Consider the following 19,224-nt stretch of genomic DNA (forward strand, 5'->3'; position numbering starts at 1 on the left):
GCACAATTGCTGATTCAGGAGAATAGACTGGGTAGCTGGGTAGCGTAGGGTCACTGCTCCCGCGCATGCGTATACGCACCTACAAGCGTCGCAACAATCCACCCCAATAGGCTGGCAGCGCCATCTAGTGGAGAGGGGAGCCGTTACACTAAGCCCCACCCAAGTGGGTCAACCTCCCTCTTCAAGAACATAAGTCTCACCGCCTGCTTAGTTTATGGACTATAAAGCGCTTCACAGTCTCACTTCTAGAGAAAAATGAAGTAATTTCAGTCCTACTTCAATCTGTTAGCAGGTCCATCTATTCAATTTTATTTCTTTTTTTCTTTTTTTTTTACATTCCTTTTATTTTTCTTGAATACAGAAAGAGAAAACATTTATTTTTATTTTCAATTTTTATTAAAATATTTTAATTTAATTTTATTACTATATTTGTTACGTTTGTGTAAATTTTTTCAAATTCTATCTTACTTCCATCAGTTTATTTTAGTCTACTTCACTGTATTCACTTTTTCAAACAATTTCCTTTTTTTCTTTTTTTAAATCTTTTTCCTCTTTTTCGTTTCTTTTTTCTTAAATACAGAAAAAGAAAAAATTCATTTTTATTTTTAATTTTTATTAAAAATATTTTCTTTTATTTTTCTACTATATTCTTTACTTTTGTATATATTTTTTTTCAAATTCTATTTTACTCCCATCATCTCATTTTAGTCTACTTCAGTGTGTTCATTTTTCCAAATTCTCAAACAATTTCCTTTTTTTCTCCCCCCCCCCTTTTTTTCTCTAATCTGTCAAACCACTTTCAATGCCCAGACCAAAACACACCTAGGCTCCAGCATCATTTATACGATTTGTGTGTGTGTGTGTGTTTCATTTTTTAATTTTAATATTTTTTTAAATTTTAATATTTTTTACTTTTAATTTTTCTACCTCATTAATTCCTTTTCTCCCTTCAAACTGACAAAACGAAGGAATTCATCCCAAAAGAAAGAGCACAAAAAAACGACAGCCAGGGATTTAACCAACACAGGTACAAGCAAGATGTCTGAACCAGAATTTAGAATCACGATAATAAGAATACTAGCTGGAGTCGAAAATAGATCAGAATCCCTTTCTGCAGAGATAAAAGAAGTAAAAAATATTCAGAATGAAATTAAAAATACTATAACTGAGCTGCAATCACGGATGGATGCAGCGGTGGCAAGGATGGATGAGGCAGAACAGAGAATCAGCGATATAGAGGTCAAACTTACAGAGAATAATGAAGCAGAAAAAAAGAGGGAGGGTAAGGCAAAAGAGCACGATTTAAGAATTAGAGAAATCAACTGAGAACAAACTGAAGGTTGATGGGGGGTGGGAGGGAGAGGAGGGTAGGTGATGGATATTGAAGAGGGCATCTTTTGGGATGAGAACTGGGTGTTGTATGGAAACCAATTTGACAATAAATTTCATATATTAAAAAATATATCAAAAATTTAAAAAAATTAGAAAAATCAGTGACTCATTAAAAAGGAACAACATCAGAATCATAGAGGTCCCAGAAGAGGAAGAGACAGAAATAGGGGTAGAAGGGTTATGTGAGTGAATCATAGTGGAAAACTTTCCTAACCTGGGGAAAGACACAGACCTCAAAATCCAGGAAGCACAGAGGACCCCCATTAGATTCAACAAAAACCGACCACCAACAAGGCATATCATAGTCAAATGCACAAAATACTCAGGCAAAGAGAGAATCATGAAAGCAGCAAGGGAAAAGAAGTCCCTAACCTACAAGGGAAGACAGATCAGGTTTATAGGAGACCCATCCACAGAAACTTGGCAGCCAGAAAGGAGTGGCAGGATACATTCAGTGTGCTGAATCAGAAAAATATGCAGCCAGGAATTCTGTATCCAGCAAGGCTGTCATTCAAAATAGAAGCAGAGATGAAAAGTTTCCCAAACAAAAATTACAGGAGTTTGTAACCACTAAACCAGCCCTGCAAGAAATTTTAAGGGGGACTCTCTTAGGGGAGAAAAGATGAAAACATATATATATATATGTGTGTGTGTGTGTGTGTGTGTGTATGTATATGTATATATGTATATATATGTATATATGTATATGTATACATATATGTATATGTATATATATGTATATATGTAAAAACACACATATATAATATGTATTTATTTTGGTATTTATATATAATATATATCGTATATATATGCAAATATATATGTATAATATACATATATATATATGGAAATAGATAAATACCAAAAGCAACAAAGATTAGAAAGGACCAGAGAATACCACCAGAAACTCCAACTCTACAAGCAACATAATGGCAATAAATTCATACCTTTCAGTACTCACTCTAAATGTCAATGGACTCAATGCTCCAATCAAAAGACATAGGGTAACAGAAGGATAAGAAAACAAGATCCATCTACATGCTGTTTACAAGAGACCCACTTTAGACCTAAAGACACCTTCAGATTGAAAATAAGGGGATGGAGAACCATCTATCATGCTAATGGTCAACAAAAGAAGCTGGAATAGCTATACTTACATCAGACAATCTAGACTTTAAAATAAAGACTATATCAAGAGACACAGAAGGGCATTATATCATAATCAAGGGGTCTATCCACCAATAAGATCTAACAATTGTAAACAGTTATGCACCAAATGTGAGAGCATCCAAATATATAAATCAATTAATCACAAACATAAAGAAACTCATCGATAGTAATACCATAATAGTAGGAGACTTAAACGCCCCACTCACAGCAATGGACAGATCACCTAATCAAAAAAATCAACAAGGAAACAAAGGCTTTGAATGACATACTGGACCAGATGGACTTAACAGATATATTCAGAATATTTCATCCTAAAGCAGCATAATATACATTCTTCTCCAGTGCACGTGGAACATTCTCCAGAATAGACCACATACCGGGACACAAATCAGCCCTCAACAAGCAGAAAAAGATCGAGATCATACCATGCATATTTTCAGACCACAACGCTATGAAACTCGAAATCAACCACAAGAAAAAATTTGTAAAGATAACAAATACTTGGAGACTAAAGACCATGCTACTAAAGAATGAATGGGCTAACCAAGAAGTTAAAGAGAAAATTAAAAACTAAATGGAAGCCAATGAAAATGATAACACCACAGCCCAAAACCTCTGGGACGCAGGAAAGGTGGTGATAAGAGGAAAGTATATAGCAATCCAGGCCTTCCTAAAGAAGGAAGAAAGGTCACAGATACACAACCTAACCTTACACCTTAAAGAGCTGGAAAAAGAACAGCAAATAAAACCCCAAACCAGCAGAAGACAGGAAATAATAAAGATTAGAGCAGAAATTAATGCTATCAAAACCAAAAAAACAGTAGAACAGATCAATGAAACCAGAAGCTGGTTCGTTGAAAGAATTAATAAAATTGATAAACCACTAGCCACTTTGAACAAAAAGAAAAAGGAAAGGACCCAAATAAATAAAATCAAGAATGAAAGAGGAGAGATCACAACCAACACAGCAGAAATAAAAACAATAAAAAGAGAATATTACGAGCAATTATATGCCAATAAAATGGGCAATCTGAACAAATTCCTAGAAACATATACACTACCAAAACTGAAACAGGAAGAAATGGAAAATTTGAACAGACCCATACCAGTAAGGAAATCGAATTAGTAATCAAAAATCTGCCAAAAAACAAGAGTCAAGGGTCAGATGGCTATCCAGGGAAATTCTACCAAACATTTAAGGAAGAGTTAACACCTATTCTCTTGAAGCTGTTCCAAAAAATAGAAAAGGAAGGGAAACTTCCAAACTCTTTCTATGAAGCCAGCATTACCTTGATTCCAAAATCAGACAGAGACCACACTAAAAAGGAGAACTATAGACCAATTTCCCTGATGAACATGGATGCAAAAATCCTCAACAAGATATTAGCCAACCAGATCCAACAATACATTAAAAAAACTATGCACCCACCACCAAGTGGGATTTATACTTGGGATGCAGGGCTGGCTCAATATCCACAAAACAATTAATGTGATTCATCACATCAATAGAAGAAAAGACAAGAACCATAAGATCCTCTCAATAGATGCAAAGAAAGCATTTGACAAAATACAGCATGCTTTCTTGATAAAAACCCTCAAGAAAGTAGGGATAGAAGGAGTATACCTCGAGATCATAAAAGCCATATATGAACAACCCAACGCTAATATCCTCAATGGAGAAAAACTGAGAGCTTTCCCCTTAAGGTCAGGAACAAGACAGGGATGTCCACTCCCACCACTGTTATTCAACCTGGTATTGGAAATTTAGCCTCTGCAATCAGACAACACAAAGAAATAAAAGGCATCCAAATCAGCCAGGATGAGGTCAAACTTTCACTCTTCACAGATGACACGATACTCTATATGGAAAACCCAAAAGATTCCACCAAAAAACTGCTAGAACTGATTCACGAATTCAGCAAAGTTGCAGGATATAAAATCAATGCACAGAAATCGGTTGCATTCCTATACACCAACAATGAAGCGACAGAAAGAGAAATCGAGGAATCGATCCCATTTACAGTTGCACAAAAAAACCATAAAATACCTAGGAATAAATCTAACCAAATAGGTTAAAAATCTATATGCTGAAAACTATAGAAAGCTTATGAAAGAAATTGAAGAAGACACCAAAAAATGGAAAAAGATTCCATGCTCCTGGATAAGAAGAGCAAATATTGTTAAAATGTCGATACTACCCAAAGCAATCTACATATTCAATGCAATCCCTATCAAAATAACACCAGCATTCTTCACAGAGCTAGAACAAATAATCCTAAAATTTGTATGGAACCAGAAAAGACCCCGAATAGCTAAAGCAATCTTGAAAAAGAAAACCAAAACAGGAGGCATCACAATCTCAGACCTCAAGCTATACTACAAAGCTGTAATCATCAAGACAGTATGGTACTGGCACAAGAACAGACACTCAGATCAATGGAACAGAATAGAGAACCCAGAAATGGACCTACAAACATATGGCCAACTAATCTTTGACAAAGCAGGAAAGAATATCTAATGGAATAAAGACAGTCTCCTCAGCAAGTGGTGTTTGGAAAACTGGACAGCGACATGCAGAAGAATGAACCTGGACCACTTTCTTACACTATACACAAAAATAAACTTAAAATGGATAAAAGACCTAAATGTTACACAGGAAGCCATCAAAATCCTTGAGGAGAAAGCAGGCAAAAACCTCTTTGATCTTGGCCGCAGCAACTTCTTACTCAACACGTCTCCTGAGGCAAGGGAAACAAAAGCAAAAATGAACTACTGGGACCTCATCAAAATAAAAAGCCTCTGCACAGCGAAGGAAACAATCAGCAAAACTAAAAGGCAACTAACAGAATGGGAGAAGATATTTGCAAATGGCATATCAGAAAAAGGGTTACTATCCAAAATCTATAAAGAACTTATCAAACTCAACACCCAAAAAAACAAATAATCCAGTGAAGAAATGGGCAAAAGACATGAATAGACATTTCTTCAAAGAAGACTTCCAGATGGCCAACCAATACATTAAAAAATGCTCCACATCACTCATCATCAGGGAAACACAAATCAAAATCACAATGAGATACCACCTTACATCTGTCAGAATGACTAACATTAACAACTCAGGCAACAACAGATGTTGGCAAGGATGTGGAGAAAGAGGATCTCTTTTGCACTGCTGGTGGGAATGCAAACTGGGGCAACCACTTGGGAAAACAGTATGGAAGTCCCTCAAAAAATTAAAAATAGAACTACCCTATGACCCAGCAATTGCACTAAATACCTAACAAGGTATTTATCAAAGGGATACAGGTGTGCCATTTTGAAGGGACACGTGCACCCCCATGTTTATAGCAGCACTATCATCAATAGCCAAAGTATGGAAAGAGCCCAAATCCATCCATCAATGGATGAATGGATAAAGAAGATGTGGTATATATATACAATGGAGTATTACTCGGCAATCAAAAAGAAAGAAATCTTGCCATTTGCAACTACGTGGATGGAACTGGAGGATATTATGCTAAGTGAAATTAGAGAAAGACAAAAGTCATATGACTTCACTCATATGAGGACTTTAAGAGACAAAACAGATGAACATAAGGGAAGGGAAGCAAAATAATATAAAAACAGGGAGGGGGACAAAACAGAAGAGACTCATAAATATGGAGAACAAACTGAGGGTTACAGGAGGGGCGTGGGAGGGGGGATGGGCTAAATGGGTAAGGGGCACTAAGGAATCTACTCCTGAAATCATTGTTGCACTATATGCTAACTAATTTGGATGTAAATTTTAAAAAATAAAAAAATAACATTTAAAAAAAAGAATGTAAATGCCGCATTTGTGATTTTCCTTTCGTAAAACTGAAATTAAATGTAGCTGTATATGTTTCTTGCACATCTCTCTCTGCCTATCATTTTAAGAAGGGTATTCATGACAAGCGCTAACATCAGGGAGATAGGTTTCTCAGGCATAACTGAATTAGTTCACTCAGGCCTTTCAAACAGCTGCAGTGTCTAAAAGCATCCAACCGTGAGGGCAATGTGCCCACATGTTCCTTTCCTTTTTAACAAGCTGTTTGATATACGAATCTTCAAGAGAATCTGTTAAGAAACCCATCTAAGGGTCCAACCCAGGAAGGTAATACGAATCACTTCCACAGAGACTCAGAGGATGAACACAGCCTTCCTTATCATTTTATTCTTTACAAACCTTACTTATTTCCAAGATGATTGGGCATCACCTGGTTTGAAAAATGGCACAGATATTCAAATTTCTATCCAACTTCTTTGACTTAAAGCACTGCAGGCCTTTGTTCAGACACAAATAAATATGCTGTCTTGTGACTTTGTCCTTCATTTCTGCCTCAGCACAGTTTCATTTCTGCCTCAGCACAGTTTTATGAAACTAAATGTGGCAAAAGAGAGTAGCAAGGAAATAAAACACTGGAGGTTAAGTGTTGATGAGGATAAAAGGATTAGGAAGGATTTAGCACATCCCAGTGGCTTAGCCCACGGCAACTGAGAAGCGATTTCAGAATACAGGGACTTGAGGGAATTCCTTTTTTTGTAAGATATATAGTTCTATTTACTAACATGTTTATGGTTCCTAGAAGAGTAGAATAAACAAAAGTGATTTATTGGAGAAACAAGAAAGCTCAGGAAAGATTAGGCAGTTTTCTCCATATCAGATTGGAAGGTCCTGCATGACAAGATACTATCTCATCTATATGATATGCTTGCCTACAAGGAAGGTTTAGGGCAGGTGAGTTGGAAAAAAGAATCTAAAGCCATGGACATATGCCCAGCACCCACAGGTCAGTAAAGGTTCTAACACATACTCAGGTACATGCAGAATTCAAGTAACCCAGATCGTCAATGTCCTAAGGAAACTGAACATAATAGTTATGAATCATGTACAAGTTCTTGATAAACTGAGTCAGGTAAAACGATTGAGTAGCTGACCAAAGCTTCAGAAGTATTTCTGATCTACACATGCACGGAGGGGAAACTATCCATCCAGGCCCCTGGATGTCAATATTGGTAGGTAGGGACTAGCTCTAAACTCCAGCTGCCTCCCCTTCATCTCTCTGCACTTCTGTTTCTTCACCCAATGATCATCTGGGTGTTATCTGATGCCGGGGCCTGTGCTGGGTGCTGGATTTAGTACGATTAATAGGCCACGGGCTCTTCCTTCAAAGGTATCAACATCTCCAGGAGGAGATCCTCTGTTTTTGCCAGACTAATACCTTCCAAATCTCTGTCTGAAAGACTACACTTCTGGATTCTACAAAAATGGCAGCAGCAATGGAAGCATAGTTTTTGAATCTTCCCAAATCAACAACTAATTACAAAACCAAAACTTGTAGACAACATCCATAACAAAAGAAGGTGAGAAAGTATCCTTGTGAATCCCAAACACAACTGGTGTGGTACAAATCACACAGAGCTGCAAGATTTGCATGGTCTCTGTATCTCTGGGGAAAGAAAAGGGAAGCAATGGGGTGACTAAGGAGCCTGAGAACAAGAGTAGCCAACAGTTACTCACTGTAAAGCCTGGCTGGCCAATCTGAGAATAGCAGTGGATCCTGGGAGGTTTCTGTCTACTCCAAAAACAGGTGTGACAGGCGTCCACATTCAAGAGAGGAAACCACACTGATAAGGAACTGCTGTACATGGAATCAAACTTGAGCAGGACAGGAAAAGAAAAGAGAAGGTCCAGATAAAAGAGAAATAGGGAATCCTGCAGAAAATCTCAGTAACCAAGCTATTGCATATTTTAACAGCTTTATGACTATATAACCTACTAGATTCACCTTTTTAAAGGTGTACATTGACTAGTTTTTAGTATATTTCAAAAGTTGTGCAACCATCACCACTACCCGATTTTAGAACATTTCCAAAACCCCACAATGAAACCTTGCACCTGTTACCAGTCATACCCCCACACCGGCAACCTTCCCTCCAGCTCCTCCAGTTCTAGGAACCACTTAATCTATTGTCTCTCCATACTTTTGACTATTTGGAACACGTTTACACAAATGGTGTTCTTTCGTGATCTTTTGTGACCGGCTTCTTTCACTTTGCACTTTTTGAGATTCATCTATGTCATAGCACTCATTAGTAATTCATAAATTTCATTCCTTTTTATTGCCAAATAGATTCCACTGCATGGATAGACCACTTTTTTAACTGTTCATCACTTAATGGATGTTATTGTCTACTTCTTTGGCTATTATGAATAATGCTGCTATGCCATTCATGTGCAAGTTTTGTATATAGCATGTTTTCATTTCTCTTCAGTAGACACCTAAGGGTGGAAATGGTGAGCCGCATAGCAACTCTGTTTAATCTTTTGAGGAATTCCCCACAGTTTTCGATCGTGGCTGCACCATTCTACGTTCCTACTAACAGTGTATGAGGGTTCCAATCAGTCCTCTTATTATTTATTAATGCTTGCTATTGTCTATCTTTTTTATTATAGTTGTTTCTCTGGTAGGTCTCAGACAGTATCTCGTGGTTTTGATTGGCAGTTCTCTAATGGCAAATGATGTTGAACATTTTTAATGTGCTTTTTGGCTATTTGCACATCATTTGGGGGAAAATGTCACTCAAATACTTTGTGCATTTTTAATTAGATGATCTGTCTTTATCATCCAATTAAGTTATAAGAATTATAACTTATAAGAGTTATAAGAATTCTTTATATACTCCAATTACAAGTCCCTTTAAATATATGACTTACAAATATTTTCTCTCCATCTGTGGGTTATCCTTCCACTTTCCTGATGGTAAAAGTATACAAGGCTTTTAATTCTGATGAAGTCCAACTTAATCAACCTTCCCCTTTGACCTTTGTATTTTGGGGGTCATATCTAAAACCCATTGACTAAGCCATTAAGATTTGCTCCTACGTTTTCTTCTAAGAATTTTATAGTTTTAACTTTTACATTTAGATACACGATTCACTTTAATTCTGGGAGATAGTGTGAAACAGTGGAAATGCATCCTTCTGCATACAGAAGTTTTCCAAACTTCATTTCTGAACACCATTTATTAGAAAGATAATTACTTCCCCACTGAATTGTCCTGGCATCCTTGTCAAAAAGTCAACTCACCATAAATGTAAGGGTTTGTTTCTTTACTCAGAATTCTGTTCCATGAATCTATTTGTCTATCTTTATGTGAGTACCACACTGTCTTGATTACTGCAGCTTTGTAGTAAATCTTAACTGGTAACTGTGAGTCTTCCAATTTTGTATTTTTCAAGATTTTTTTGAGTATTCTGTCTCTTGCCTTTCCACACGAACTTTAGGATCAGCCCGTCAATGTCTGCAAAAAGGAAGCTAGGATTCTGACAGGTATTTCACTGAATCTATAGACCAACTTGATCTGTAGATCAACATTTATTCTTCTAGCCCATGAACATGAATGGCTTGCCATTTGTTACAACTTTTTTATTGTTTTTCAGTGGCATTTTGTAGTTTTCAATGCACATATCTCACACTTCTTACATTAAATTTATGCCTAAGTATTTTATTCTTCTTGATGCTAATTGTTTCTTTAACATCTTTTTGGCTTATTTATTGCCAGATGGAAATTTCAGGTCTTAATCATTTCACCCAGAGCAAAATCTATACACACACACACACACACACACACACACACACACACACACACAAATACATTAAAATGTCACTTTTTCAGAAAGATCTATAGATCAGTTGTCAGTCTTACCCTCAAGAAAACTTTCTTTGGGGGGCGCCTGGGTGGCTCCATCAGTTAAGCATCTGACTTTGGCTTAGGTCATGATCTCATGGTTCATGGGTTCAATCCCCACGTCAGAATCTGTGCTAACACCTCAGAGCCTGGAGCCTGCTTTGGATTATGTCTCCTTCTCTCTCTGCCCCTCCTCCACTCATGTCTGTCTATGACTCTCATAAATAAATAAATGTTAAAATTTTTTTTAAAAAGAAAACTTTTTGAGAAGTTATACTTTGAATACATAAGTGTGTGTCCATAGAATTATACACATATGTGTTGTTGTTTTTTTTTTTTTTTAAGGCTAGGAATGTATATGCAGAATCTTACCATTGTTCATATTGCAGCGATGACTGGTTTTGGGCATTTTTTTCCTCTTTGCTCAATTGTTTGGTTTTCTTTTAAGTTTATTTATTTTGAGAGTGCACACACAAGCAGGGGAGGGGCAGAGAGAAGGGGAGACAGAATCCCAATCAGGTGCCATGCAATCAGTGCAGAGCCGGATGCGGGGCTGGAACTCATGAACTGTGAGATCATGATCTGAGATGAGATCAAGAGTTGGACCCTTAACTAACTGAGCCACCCAGGCATCCCACTCAATTTGTTTTTTTAATGTTTTCTGTAATAAACATGTACAGTTTTTATCTAACTCTAAATTTGTTATTCATGTTTAAAAAGTGTGTTTTCATTTCTGTCCAGGAAGTTCATCAACTGCCTCATTTTAAGACTAAGGACATGATATCTGGGTTCACAGTTATGGTGTTATTCCAAGTTAGTAGTCTTAGCAAATTTTGATTCTTTTCCAGTGTGGATTTATTCAAAAATACTCAGTAAGTGTTCTTTTTCCTTCAAATATTGTGGTTGATAGATCATTTAAAGTATTTGGGCCCCTCTTGAATTTTCACTAGTTTAGTTCACTCCAGTTTGAAGTGTGCGGTTCGATTCAGAGTCATCTGTGGAGAAGTTTCACAGTAAAACAAACAGAATCCTACATATAATTTCAAGGAGCAAAACCACAAATCTCTTTAATAAATTTCTGTGACCTACAAAGACCTTCAAAGAGATCATGAATGTTCTCTGACTCCCCAGCTTCCCTTTAGACATTTATGTAATCTCAGTTAATAAATTTTGCAAACACTTTTCTAGAGAGCTATAAAAGTTCCTTCTAATCTTAGGATGTTAAATACTAGTGTTGATTTATACTTACCCTGATGTATCACCTTTGGAGGAAATGAATCTAATGGAAAACTTAAATGTTCTGACCCACCTCACAGAAGTTATAAAGAATTTACTCAGCTTCGGGATTTTTCAATTTCTTCACCAAATCCAAGCTTATCCATGTTTATCCATGCTTATCCTTGTTGTTCTGTCGTGACTTGCCACAGACCTCAAACCCAGTTGCCTACTTTGTACAAAGGAAGCAACAACCCACTCCGAGTACGGCTGTGAGGTTTAAGTACACTAATATACATAAAGTTCCTAACACAGTGCATGTTCATGACAATCACCCAGTAAATGGCAGCTTCAATTAGTGATATTTAACATACGGTAAAGCTTTCTATATTATGCCTATCTTTCCGTTTCATACCTAAACCACATACACCATGATGCAATAGTAATCCAGGTGTGGACACGCTTCAGTATTATACAGAAGACAAGACCACGTGTCTTTTGTCTCCTTCTCCTCAGCTGATCCTTAAATATTGCAACCCATAACCCTAGTGAATTATGCCCCAAATAAAGTAAGAGCCAATGAAGACTAGAGGGCAAAACTATAAATAAACTCCACACATGCTGTATTTGCTTAAGAAGATGGGTAATGGCACACTGTACAAAGAAAGAAACACCACTACATGATGCACAGATCTATATTTAGTTACCAAAAATTAAACACACGCTTGTTTGTTTTTCAGAAATGCCACACAGAAATTCAAAGTGAAGATAACTGCCTTAGAAATACTGAAAGGAGAAAATTCACAGTCCTACATTCTAAGCATAGATAGAAAATATTTTAACCAGTTTCAAATGCCAGACACTTCACACCAGACCATGAATCCAAGCAAAAGCTGTATCAAGCCATAGAGATAAAGAAGCCCAAAGCACCCTAACACTGTGCCACATATTTTACAACAAATGATTTAACTTCTCTACTCCACAATTGTTCTTTGCTTTACTGAGCCTAAAAGGCAAGCATATGGCAAATACGACAATTCAAATTCTAATGCAGATAATTAGAATGAAATGAATTACACAACACCATTCTTTCCACCTTTACAATGTAACTAATTACTACTTAGTATGAAATAGGAAGTCTTATGTAAAACCCAATTATCAATATTATAGTTGATTCAATTATATATCCATATAAAATGATATACCATAAAAGGCCTCTGCCCCATGGAGAGGCCTCAAACCCACAAACATTTGGGGGACAGGATGTTTTCCAAAATGCTTCAGAGGCAGGGACCACTTGGCCAGCATTTCAAAAAAACAATAGTGAAATTGTATAAAGCCGCAATAACCGCCCCTACTTATTGAGCGAAGTGACCACAGGATGCTTATAGCTTCTTCTAAGACCTTTGGGGCTGAAAAAGCATCGCTTCTAGTGGCAATAATAAGTTTACCTAATCCTATAAATTTTCAGAAGTCCCAAGATGAATCAATCAGCTTGCCTGGGGATATTCTGTTTTTTATATGAAAGACAGAGGATTCTAGGCCTAGGCTAATAGGACAATCCCAACTGAGTTCTGGATAATGCCACAAAAACATGTGACTTTATTAAACAAAGACTAGCAGAAAGAACAAATAAAAGGCACATAAATCTCCTTCTGTATACAGAAATCCAGGGGCATGGCAGAAGAAGAGTTCTCAACAAAGTGAACTAAAAGGCAAATTGCCTACAAACAGAGAGGTCCATACCACAATCTAGAAACACGAGGAGCCATCCACTGAAAGTTTTTTAGTATGTTGAAATGATGGAAGTACCTTAGGAACATTAATGTGGCCACAAGCTGGATCAACTAAACTGTATATGTGTATATTTGTGTGTGTGTGTGTGTGTGTGTGTGTGTGTGTGTGCACGCACATGTGCAGGAGGATATAGGGGGACACTGGTGTATGAGTGTGGTCTGTTGGGTGTGGAAGTGTGCTGTGTGTGTGTCTGTGTGTGTGCTGGGGAAGAGAAAATAGAAATGAGACCAGTTTGGATGCTATGTCCCTAATCCATATATGAAGGGATCCAGCTTTGAACTAAGAACTCACAAGTGGAAGGGAATAAATGCATACAAAGGCCATGCAAGGTCAACAACATGAAGACTGTAGGAACACCTGGGTGGAAAGAAAAAACATCAAAGGCAAAGTATCAGACTTGAGGGAGGTCACTGAATTATTACCATAAATTGAAAGGGGGATGTCCAGAGAAATCATCATGACTTTAAAAGATGAACTGGTTTTAGACATACTGAGTTTGGAGTCACAAAAGACATCCAATCACCAGCACTGGAGGCAGGTGTGATGAAAAGAGTCCCAATAACTACAGTGCTGCTGAGAATGGACGACACTTAAAAAAGTATCCAATAGATGACATTTCCATTACAGGTGATTAAGTTATCTGCAAAAACAGCCACCAAGCCATCTGTGCATGGGCGTACCATTTGAGAGCAGACGACCCTTGAACAACATGGGTTTGAACTGTGTGGATTTACCTTTACACAGATTCTTTACAGTGCAGTTCTCTGCAAACATATTTTCTCTTCCTTATGGTTTCATTTCTTTTTTATTTTTTTAATGTTCTTTTATTTTTCAGAGAGACAGACCATGAGCGGGGGAGGAGCGGAAAGAGAGGGAGACACAGAATCCAAAGCAGGCTCCAGGCTCTGAGCTGTCAGCACAGAGCCCAATACGGGGCTCAAACGCACTAACTGCGAGATCATAACCTGAGCTGAAGTCAGATCCTTAATCGACTGAGCCACCCAGGCACCCCTATGGTTTTCTTAATACCATTTTCTTTTCTCTAGCTTACTTTATTGAAGGAATACAGTATATAGTACATATAATATACAAAATATGTGTTAATTGACTGTGTTATTGGTGAGGATTCGTAGTTACGTTTGAGGGGAGTCAAAAATCATATGTGGATTTTTAACTGCGTGGGGGTCAGTGCTCTTAACTCCCACATTGTGCAATGACCAACTGTACTTCAAACCTCATCATTATTTACTTGAATGCTTTAAACTGCTTGTAAATACATAAACGTGAAATAAGAGATTACCAAATGTGGTTCTGGCAAATCGTGATAAAGTGTGTATCACATTATTAACACAAAATCTATTCTGTTGCTTGAATTTATTTAGAGCTTCTGGCTTTTCAAGTATTTTTCTTATGTTAACTGATTTTTTCCTCTGCAATTATTCTGTGAGGAAGACCGCATACTTTGTTTGGATCAAGGATGTAAAAGGTGGGCTATCCAGGAAAGAAAATTTCTTAGATTAAAAAATTTTACTTGCTCAACTCGTAACACTGTATGGTTTTATACAAAACGACCGGAACCAAAAATAATCTTAACTTTTAATCCCTTATTTCTGACAACAACATGGAGTACTCCATCATGGAACAGAAAGGATGACAGCTCACATAAATATCAAGTTCCTCCTAAACCATGTTAAAGAAAAGCATCAGTACTTTATGACATTCAAAGGTCAAAGGGCTTAGTGCTATGGCTCACTAGGAATTCTGCCATATGCTTTGATTTATAACTGGAATTGAGAAGCAAAACACTTGTAGAAAGCAAATTCTTGAAAAAGCTTCACAAATACTACAAAACCTTGATCCAGAAATCAAAACGGCTATTCTTTGAAATAAATACTGTGGCGTGGTTTTCTTCATTACCTCATACTGCAGGAAGTAGACTTTCTACGGATTAAAAAGTAATCACTGGTACATTGGCAGTGACAAATACACCACCAGCTAAAGTAAAATGTTAACAATAGGGGTAGCTGTGCATGAAGCCATGTAGGACCTCTGTGCTTTCTCTGTCACTTTTCTGTAAATCTAAAACTAAAATTAAAAGTTTCTTTAAAAAAAAAAGTAATCACTGTACTTTTTTCTTACTTTTTAATTAAAGATCACATTTTGCTTAATCTCCTCACAAAATATTTATTCAATACATATGTATTAAATGAATGGGTGCCCAGCTCTGGTTGATTTCCGGAGATAACTAAGACATGACCTCTCCCAACTTGCCAAGCTCCCACATACAGGAGCTCAAAGTCTAGGAAAGAAGAAATAAGAGCCAGGACACTGAAAGAGCAATACACAAAGACCATAAAGCAACTTTCTCCCCTTCTCCAGCACCCCTATAAACCTATTTCACCAGGCTAAATCTTCCTTGGGCCCTGGATTAAATCTGATGGGCCCCACAGTTGTGTGCCAGGTGGGGCTAAAATAACTGAGATCCTAAAATAGTCTCAGTTCAGGAAGTAAATACTCAGTTCATGCAAAAACAAACTCTGGACTTCATTTAAAAGTAGAGCATCACCCTCCCCTGCCTCATGTCTCATGCTTCTCACTTGGCCAGCAGATCTTCCCAGCTCCCTTTGGCTGAGGAGCAGTTGATTGTGACCCCCATGGGAAGGTAAATTTATAGTTGGCATGCGATATCTGTATTGGTTTGCTATGCAGATGCTCAAAGCTGCCTGCTCCACCCATGCGCAGACCCCCTGCCCCATCCTTGACAAGCATGAATGCACCTTCTTCCAATGGTCACCTATAAACTCCCCTGCCCACCAATGGTTGGGAAAGAGTTACTTCCCACCCACTGTCCTCCACGCTCTGCCACTGGCTGCATCTTCCAGCTGCTTCCCCTTTAGATTTCTCTGGCATGACTGACACACAGTTCCCTCTGCTTCCCAAGCTCCAGGCCACACATATCAGGCTCTCCTTGCCACCCTCACCCTGTTGCTGAGGTGGAGCTCAGAACACACTAGCCACATCACCCCTCTAATTTCCAAATCTTCTACCAGCCAACTTCCAAATCTTCATTTATAGGCTGAAGGTGGGTGTTGAGCTAGGATCCCCATACCTGTGTTGCACAGCAAGCCCTGCTTCAAAGGTGCAGTTTTGAACCATGAGAGTAATGGGCACATAGGACCTCAGCTCAAACTGAGTCCCCTTTTATCATCCTGATGAAACTAGGACACTAGGAGAGAAAACAAGAGCCATAAAAACAAAAACATGGTATGGTTTCAGAATAGGACGCTGCTTCTAGCTTAGGGAATTAAGAAAGGCTTGATCAAAGGCCTAGCCTTGATCAAAGGCCTAGACCTTAAACTCATGCAGAACAAGAGTAGGTGTAGATGAGTCAGAGGAGAGGGTACATCCAATGAAAGATATGGCCTCCTTCAGTGCTCATGTGTGTGTGTGTGTGTGTGTGTGTGTGTGTGTGTGTGTGTTTCATAAGGTAAGAATTATTATATGGAAACATATTTTAATTGGTGCTATTTATTCTTATTCCAGTGATTCATGTGTTACTAGTCCTTACGAATAAATACCCCAGAAGGCTGCTTGGTTTGTTTAAGGCTGCTTGTTAGTTCCAACTCTGATTGACAGATAAGCTCAGAAATCAGATCTAGGTTCAAATCTTGCCAATTGCTAGTTATGTGACCTTGAATAAGTTACATAATCTCTTCCACATCTGTCAATGTAATAATAATACTAACAACACCATTAGGGCAGTGGCCAAAATTAAATGGGCGTATGTATAAATCACAGTATATGGGATATGATAAACTGCCTTGATATATTGACTACTGTATTTTTGTTATTGTTATTATCACCGTCATTACCGTTAAAGATACTAAAATTACATATTCCTTCCAGGATGACAAATTGTTAGACCTGGTGAGGACTAACTTGAAAATCATCTAGTAGCATTCATTTGAATTTAATTAATTAATCTAATTTCCAAGTTTAAAGTTCAATCAATGTTTTAGTGCTTGCTTTCTGTCACTGTCAATACTGAGCCCAGGATATAATGTTGAAGATGCCATAATATGTATCCCTATAGTCTATTGGGAAATCAAAATCTGAGAAAAATTGCAATAAAATTGTGAAAAGACCAGTCTCAATGAGAATCTGGTTGGAGGGGCCATTCCTTCTCAGGACAGAAAGGTGACCAATCTGGGGAACAAGTGGCATCTGAACTGTGTCCTAAAGGCTAAGTAGGAATCTACCAGATGAACAAGGGGAGAACTGAATCTCTAGCAAAAGAAAACTCAGAAGCAATCAAAGACATACATTTAGGATTTAGGCCGAAATTCTTGTTAATGAATCCAAGAAGTGACCTCTTAAATGTTTCAAAGAGATCTGTATTTTTTAAACAGAATGCATGCATGGTTGCTAGGGGCGGGGGTTGGGAGGTGGGCAAAATGGATGAAGGCGGGCAAAAAGTACAAACTTCCAGTTATAAAATAAATAAGCCATGAGATGCAATGTACAACATGGCAACCATACTTAACATTACCATATTGCATATTTGAAAGCTGACAAGAGAGCAAATCTTAAAAGCTCCAATGACAAGAAAAAAATATCCCATAACTACATATGGTGCCAGATGTTAACTAGACTTATTGTGGTGATCATTTCGCAATCCGCACAAATATCTAACCATTGTGTTGTACACCTGAAACTAATATAATGTTATCTGTCAATTATACCTCAAAGAAATAAACATAATAGAATACTTGTATCTAAATAGATATTTACTTGACTATTTCAAGCAATGTTGATGTGAAAGACACAAGTAACACAAATACACAGTCCTACATACAAATTGCTAAAAATTTCTCTCAGAAAGGTCAGCTTCGGGTAACCCTTCTTTTCAAAAGCTCGTCCTGCCTCCATTTTTGAACTCACAGATGTTCTAAAACCTCCAAGTGCCGTATTCAGGTTATTTTCTTTATGTATGCTTACATTCTTTATGCTCCTTACACACACACACACACACACACACACACACACACACACACACACACGAAAACACACATTTACCCTGTTTCTATTAGAGCAACAGTTCTGGTGGAGCCATGGGTGGATAGAAGACGGGGGCAGTGTGAGAGCAGCCACTTCACGTGGGCAGATCTCCAAAAGGTCTGGGGATCCCTGACTTAAACGTCTGTTTTTTATAGCTTCTCATTCTTTCTCAGTGTGTCTCTCTCTGCCTCTCTCCCTCTTATGAATGAAGGGATATTACAACTGTAAATAACTCAAGGCACTTTGTTTGAATATAACCTTTTACTTCAGGAGCCCCTTTCCTATGCAATGAATTTTACAATTCCCTCAGCTAATATTGCTTAAGACAGTTTCAGTGGAGCTTATTTTGCCAGTCAAGTTCTGTTGCAATCTAAGAAGTGTTTTTAAGCAATCATCTGACCTCTTTACAGCTCTTCCCATTACAGTGCTGATAGGACTAGAAAAAAAAAAAAGCTGTTGGAAGTTTTATGCAACATTGGATACTTCCCAGAAATGTATTAATCTAGTTAAGATCACAGGTTTTACCACCTTTTTAGCATTAGTAGTCTATTGCCAGCTACAGATCAAAAGAAGGCAAATATCTTGGTTCAGAGTAAGCATACCTCCAATTTACATGCAAAAAGCTACTAAAAAGACTACTGAGGAAAAATATGCTTCCAAATACTCTAATAAGTGTATTTCTCATATTACAACAGGAAATGAATGAGAACCACATAGTAGTAAAAGGTTTATAACACTTGACAGTCTTCCAAAGGATGAGGCGAAGCAGGTATCATACATGAACTTGGTCTCCCAGCCAAGTCCACCTTATGTGTGTCAATACATTTGGGTTTCACAAATTTCATCAAATCCAAAAATCTTTACTGGGTGCTTACCATT

The 19,224-nt window shown here is 37.6% G+C and overlaps 1 protein-coding gene and 1 long non-coding RNA gene across 7 annotated transcripts in view; both read right to left on the reverse strand.

Annotated features, from left to right (window-relative positions):
- The window catches only part of TBC1D4 (TBC1 domain family member 4), a 184,074-nt gene that overhangs the window by 106,453 nt on the left and 58,397 nt on the right, over positions 1 to 19,224 (reverse strand). The window lies entirely within an intron of this gene.
- LOC128314403 (uncharacterized) lies at positions 10,109 to 16,995 on the reverse strand. The gene is made up of 2 exons (XR_008296012.1): positions 16,397 to 16,995; positions 10,109 to 15,586 (listed from the first exon to the last, which is right to left on the reverse strand). It is a non-coding gene; the product is annotated as an uncharacterized LOC128314403 (long non-coding RNA).

Source organism: Acinonyx jubatus, chromosome A1, assembly GCF_027475565.1.
Source record: "Acinonyx jubatus isolate Ajub_Pintada_27869175 chromosome A1, VMU_Ajub_asm_v1.0, whole genome shotgun sequence".
In the NCBI taxonomy this organism is placed as follows: Eukaryota; Metazoa; Chordata; class Mammalia; order Carnivora; family Felidae; genus Acinonyx; species Acinonyx jubatus.